The following is a 6,365-nucleotide window of genomic DNA, read 5'->3' on the forward strand; positions in this document are numbered from 1 at the left end:
CCGCGGCGGCCCTTTAGGGGCGGCGCGGGAGCCGCCGGGAGCCGCGAGGCCGGGGCGTCATCGCGGGGAACGCGGACGGACGGACGGGCGGACGGGCGGGCGAGCGAGCACCGCCGGGCAGATGCTGCCTCCCGGCTCGGGCTTCGCGCTGCGCCTGCCTCCGCGGCCTCGCTCCACCCCTCCGCGGCTAATAAAGCCTCCGCCGCGCTCCCGGCCCTCCTTCGCCACTGACTCACCCACCGGCTGCCCCAGCCCAGGCCCCCGACCGCCCCGCGCCTCCGTTGCCTGACCTATAAAACCGGGCTGCCCCCCCTCCCCGCGCTCGCACCTCGTGACGTCCCCCCCCCGGGGGCTGTGTGTGTGCACGGGGTGCGGGGGGGGGTGATGACGCCTTCGCCCGGGTGCCCCGGGTGCCCCCGGCACCCCGAAACCCCGCGGGGCGAGTTGGGAAAGCAGGGCGGCGGCGGCGGCAGGGACCGGGCGCTGCCCGGCTCGCCCGCCCTGGCGTTCCCCTTCCAGCCCCCCGCCGCACCGTGCCCGTGCCGGGACCTGGCGGCCGCCCGCGGGCATCGCTGCCCCGGCCCGGCCCGGCCCGGCTTGGCCAGGTGCTCGGCCCGCCTCTCCCGGCGGGACCCCGGCGGGACCCCCGGCTGGCTTTGCTGGGAGGTGAGGCTCGGTGTCCGGGCAGGCAGAGGCGGCCGGGGCGGCTTTTAACGTCGTAGGTGGCACTGAACCTTTTGGGTTTTACGCGGGAAGTTTCCCCCAGCCCGGAGCTGGCCGAGTTCAGTCCGGTGCGGCGGTTCCCGGGGTGCCAGCGGTGGAGCCGGCAGCCCGCGTGCAGGGGCCGCGCAGGATGCTCGAGGGAGCTTTTCCAGCTCGCTCCTCGAGCCAACGAAACGTGCACCTTAGTCACTGCTCTCCCAGCGGGGAGATTTCCGGGGGCATCGCTTGCGCCATAGGGCCACAGCCTGCCGGGGCACAGCGCCGGCGCGGGGCAGCAGGGACTTCCAAGAACCGGCTCCTGCCCAGCGCGGTAAATCCCCAATATCAGCTCGCTGGCGCGGCCCTGCCTGGCTCCAGCTGGCCTCTGCCCAGCCGGTGACGTGGCTGCCGGACGCCTCCTTCGTGTGCCAGCAGCTCGGGCGCGTGGAGCAGCCCCGGCCGCCCGCAGGCTCCCCGGGCCGGCTCGGCTCGGCTCAGCTCGGCTCAGCTCGGCTCGGCTCGGCTCAGCTCCCGGAGCAGGCTGAGCTGCCCCGGAGAGTGCGTGAGCCCCTCCGCGTGGCTCAGCCCGGCCGGCCAGCGCGGGAAAGCGGGCTGGTGACGCTCGTCCCGCCGCTCAGCCCCGGGGAGGTCGGGCTTATCTCGCGCCGCCCGCCGCTCGGTCTCCGTTGGTCTTTTCCCGACGGCTCGTCCCGCGCCCAGGCCCCCGCCTGCCCGTCCCTCTGCCGGGACCCCCGGCACCGAGGACTCGCAGGGCCTCTCGCGGGCGCCGTGCGTGGAAACCCCCGGCCGGGCAGCGCCGGCGGCGCTGGCAGAGGCGGCTCGGGAGCCCCTGGCAGCAGCCGGCTCGACCTGCCGCGGCAGCTCCTCCCGCCCACGGTTTCGCCGCAGCCTGGTTTCTATTATAAGCCCCGTTTTCGTTCCGCCGGCCTCCTCCCTCCTTGAGTTTGCCCCACTTCGCCCTCCTGCAGGCGACTCCGGCGCGTGGCCGCCGGCCGCCGACCCCGGTCCCCACGGCCAGGGCCTCATCCGGCTCGGCTGGAGGCAGGAAAAACACCCAGCGGCGACGTTCCCGGCGGCTCCCGCTGCCTCGGGCGGGGGTTAGGGCGCGGGACCCCGGATTTGCCAGGGACGGTGCTAGGAGAGCGGGAGGAAGCTGGAGAAGCGGGGTTAGGAAGAGTTGGAAGCCGGGCTTTGCAGGCGGCAGCGCCCCGGCAGCCTTGGCGGCGTTTGTGCCCTCCCGGGAACGTGCAGGGCAGCAGCGCCCTGGGCACGGCGCTGGGGCCGCCGCTCCGGCCGCGCTGGGGCCGGCGAGCGCGCCGGGCTGCCACGAGCCTCCGCCGGGCTCCCCCGGAGGATCCGGGATCCGGAGCGCCGCGGCTCCAAAGGTGTCATTAGGAGCGTGCCTGTTTTTCCAAGCTAACTGGTTGTGTGGGTCCGGCCGCGCTGACGAAATCGCTGCCGGCTGGCGCGTGAGCCACCCCTGCGGCCGGCGAGCCCCATCTCGGCGCCCGCGTTGGACACGGAGCGAGGCGGCGGCCCCGGGTGCAGCGCTGCCCGGGACTGGGCGACGGGAACCGGGCCGCTCCCGGGCTCGCGCTCCGGCGGGGCTCGTGTTCCCGGAACCGGGAGCTTGTTTTCCTCGAGGGCATCCCGTTTTTAGGGACATCCCGTTCAACGCCTCGTGGACCCACGAGGAGCGGCAGCGGGGTCCGAACGGGGCTCCTGGTTGCACTTCTCTCTGTTTCCTTAGTCCTGGCCGAACACAGCAGCCCAGCAGAAACGCGGCCAAAGGCTCCCGGAGGGGAAGGCGCCGGCGTGTCGGCTCCGGCCGGCCCCTCCGCTCTGCGCCCCTTCTGCCCCGTGCAGCGGGCGCCGGGGAGCTGACAAGGGCCGCCGGCCTCGAAACCTCCCCCCCACCCCGGGGCGGTGGCGCCGCTTCCCCGGAGCCGTTGCTGCAGCCCGTCCATCCATCCGTCTGTCCATCCCCGTGCGGCGCCCGGCGTTGGGTAACGCTCGCCAGGCGGTGACGCCGGCACCCGCGGGTGGGGGCAAGCAGTTTCGGTCGGGGCAAGAGCAGATGCGCACAAATTAATGGTTACCTTCGCCCTGAGCTGCTAAGTGGAGGAAGTCTGTGATTAGTTGACACCTCCAGCCAGGCTTCGGAAATTAAGCCGGGCTGGAGCAGGGGGCGGGTGACACCTGCTGTGTTCACGGCTGATATATAAAATCGAAAACAGGCTCCAGATGTGGTATCAGGACATTCTGGTGGTGGCGGCGGCCGAAAGGGGCTGGCACCAAATACGTGGCGAGTCCCCACGAGGGATTTGGAGGAGCAGGACAGAGCAAGAGGTGCAAGTGGGATGGGGACAGCTGTGGCACTGGGCAGAGAGCAGTGAATTACGCGTGGGCTTCGCTGTGGATTTGGCAGAGAAGGCGGCTCGGCTCTGTGCAGAGCTGTGCGACGGCTCGGTGCTGGCTGCGGGGTCTGGTTTTAGCTTTGAATAAACCTCATGAATCAGCTGCCTCCCTGATCTCACCCTTGGGAACGGCAGCGATTTACCCCCGAGGTTTGCCCCTTTTGCTTTTGATGGTTCCTGTGTCTCGAGTAGCTGATGCGAAGGGGAGAAGGAAGGGCGGGGAGCGGCCGCCAGCCCGCATCGCCCTCCGGACCGGGAGCCCCGCGGCGCGGACGCGGAGCTGGCGGCCGGCTGCGCTCCGCAGGTGGGAAAGGCTCCCGGTTCCTCCCCGCAGCGCACCAAACCGCCGCCCGGCCGGGACCGCGGGGGGTCACATCCTGACCCGGCCTCTGGGCGCGTTTCGGGGGAGCAAAGCTGGAATCTCTGCAGCTGGCTGCAGCTGGCAGGTAAATCCCTGGCTGTGCTCCCCCCCCGGGGTGAGTTTCATTGCAGTTTAGCAGAGCAATTTCCCGTTTGCACCTGCATCGGCATCAGCACCTGTCCCGCTCAGGACCTCTCCGTTGGCCGCCATCCTGCAAACCCGGGCGTTTGCGGGAAGTTCGGCTGTGGGCGGGTGGGCGAGCTCCAGCCTCGCCGTGCAGCATCGCGGCCGGCCAGCCCCGGGCAGCGCCGGCCACGCTCGCGCCGGCGACGTCGGGTGCCCCTGACTCAGCCGGGAGCGGGCCAGCCGGGCACGGATGTGAGCCACGCACTGCAGTCCCCGGGACGGGCCAGCGCGTGCTTTAATTTTCCCGTCGGTGGTGACCAGTTTGCGCCACGCCGGCTGGCACAAAAGCACATCCATGAGATTAGCGGGCAGCGGGATCTAGTTTCTCCCCGGTTCTTGCGCACCGATGGGAAGCGTTTCGTCACCTGCGGTGGCCACGAGCGCCCGGTGCTGCTCCACTGACTCTTTGCAAACAAAGAAAGTTCCCAGGAACTGGGCGTTGGGGATATTTGTTCAGGTTAAACACGGTGCCGCATCCCGTCTGAGCCGGGTTGGGAGCGCGGGGGTTATCGAAGGGCCCTGGCCGGCTGCCGGAGCCGGCGCGTGCGCCGGACGGGACCCGCGGCCACGAGGGCTGGGGGGGCTCGGTGGCACCGCGGTCCCGGGTGGCTCCCAGTGCCCCAAGGGCGCTTTCCCCCCCACACGAGGAGGGGGCTTGGGCCGGCACAGCCCCTCTTCTGGAGGGCATCCCCAGCACCCTGCCACCCTCATTAATTTTATTACCTGAACATGTGTTGAACTTACGGGGGTGGAGGGGGGAAATCCCACCCGAGCCCCGGTGTCATTGCCCGGTTTGGCTTTTCCCTGTCCCGGCTCGCGGGACCCTGTGCCGGCTGGGAACGGCTCGACTCTGCACCGGGCATCGTGCTGATCCCCTGCGCGCTCAGGGGCTTGTGAGTCCTTGCTGTGGTTTTCCTCCAAAAGTGGAGTGGTTTGCTTTGAAGAAGAGGCAAAATCAGCTTTTCCTGTCACCCAGCAAGTCTGACTGGGGTTGGTGGGTGAAAACCGGGGTGGCAGCAAGGCGGCAGCAGCAAGGTTGCAACCCCAAGTCTGCAGGCCCTTAACCAAAGCGCAGCACCGTCGTTCCGGGTGCACAAGCTCCCGGCACGACGCGGCCCTGACCGCAGGGCTCGGCCGCTCGCGCGGCCTGGAGAAGCGCCCGCCCCGAGGCGGGGGCCGCAGCGGCGATGAAGCCCCGAAAGCGCCCGTGAAGCAGCTCAGCCCCTCGGCGGGGGTGATTAGGTGGGATTTGCCAGCCCTGCTAACGCGGGAACACCCGGATGGTCCGTGCTTGAAATCTTCCATCGTGAGGGAGGGGCTGGGAGAACCGGCAAAAATGAGAGCAAACCGAACGGGGCTGTTTCGTGCAGCCTGGGTGATGTATGGATGGATGTATGGATGGATGTATGTATGTATTTATGTATGGATGTTCATCTCCTGATTCTTTACGCGGGCGTCTGAAAGCTTAGCCGCAGCGTCGGCTGGCTCCAAGCCCTCCTCCGGGAGGCTGAGGAGGAGGGAGGACTAGAGAAGCTGTTTTTCTTGTTTGCCCCACGTTTACCCTGGGAAAAACCATCTCTCCGGTCCCGCTTGGAAGCGATCGCTCGTAACACGTGTCTCTGGAGCGAAAGCCTCGCGGGCCCCCGATGCGCCCCCGTTGCTGCGGCCGGGGCGCTTTTTTGGGGCGCGATGGTGGGAAGCGCGGAGCCCGGGGGGCGGCGAGCCCCCGCGCGAGGGTCGCTTTCCCGGGAGCCGCCCGGTGACGTGCTGCTGCGCGCTCCGGAGTCCCGTCCCAGCGAGCGCAGAGCGAGGCGGCGCGGGCGACCCCGCGGCTTCCCGGCTCCCGGGGCGGTTTCGGGGTGCTCAGCCGGAGGCGGAGAGGGAAAAGCGAGGCAACCCTCGCTGACCGCGCCGGCGGGGAGGGCAGGGACGGCGTTTCGGCGGGGAAACGGACGCAGCCGGTGCACGGGCAGCCGCGCGGCCCTGCGCTAGCCCCCCTCTCCCGCGGCTCGACTGCTCTTAAGCTCCGCGTTAAAGAGGCTGCCGGGGCCAAGGAAACGGTCCCTCGCGGGGCAGGATGCGTTCGCTCTTGCTCTCCTCTCCGGAAGAAACGAAACCCTATCCCCTGCCCTAGACGCCCTGCTTGGGTTTCTCGGGGCTATTTCTGGCACGGGGCTCCATCGCCTGAAGCGTTTCCGCTGCCTCTCTCCAGCTCTTTTCTTCCTCCGTCGTTTCTCCGTCCTCTCTGCCCTCCCCGTCCTCGCCGGCGCGGCGGCGGCGGCCCCTGCTCGCCGCCCGGGATGGGGGCTGCAGTCCGAGACGGGCCGCCAAGGCGCATTAGTGCGATTGCTAATCTGCATTCGCTCTCCTCCCCGCGCCGCCCTGCTCCTCCCTTCTCCAAATTGCTCCCGCCTGGGACTCCGGCGCGGCGCGGAGCCGGAGGCCGGCAGGCTGCCCCGAGATGGACCGCGCCGCGGGAGCCCCCGGCCCGCCGCGGGGGTGAGTATCAGCCGAGGGCTGCCGGTTTTCCCGAGCCCGGCGGTTCGGGATGCTCCAGCGGCTCTCCCGGCTGTCAGCCGGCGCCGGGTCCCCATCGCAGCGCCGCTCCTCCGGCTTTTATTTATTTATTTTTTCGTTTTTAAGCGTCGCTGCCCTTGCCGCGTCCTTCGGCCGGCGCG

The sequence above is a fragment of the Rhea americana genome, unplaced genomic scaffold (assembly GCF_003343005.1).
Source record: "Rhea americana isolate MKP2758 unplaced genomic scaffold, rheAme1 scaffold_21, whole genome shotgun sequence".
NCBI classification, from domain to species: domain Eukaryota; kingdom Metazoa; phylum Chordata; class Aves; order Rheiformes; family Rheidae; genus Rhea; species Rhea americana.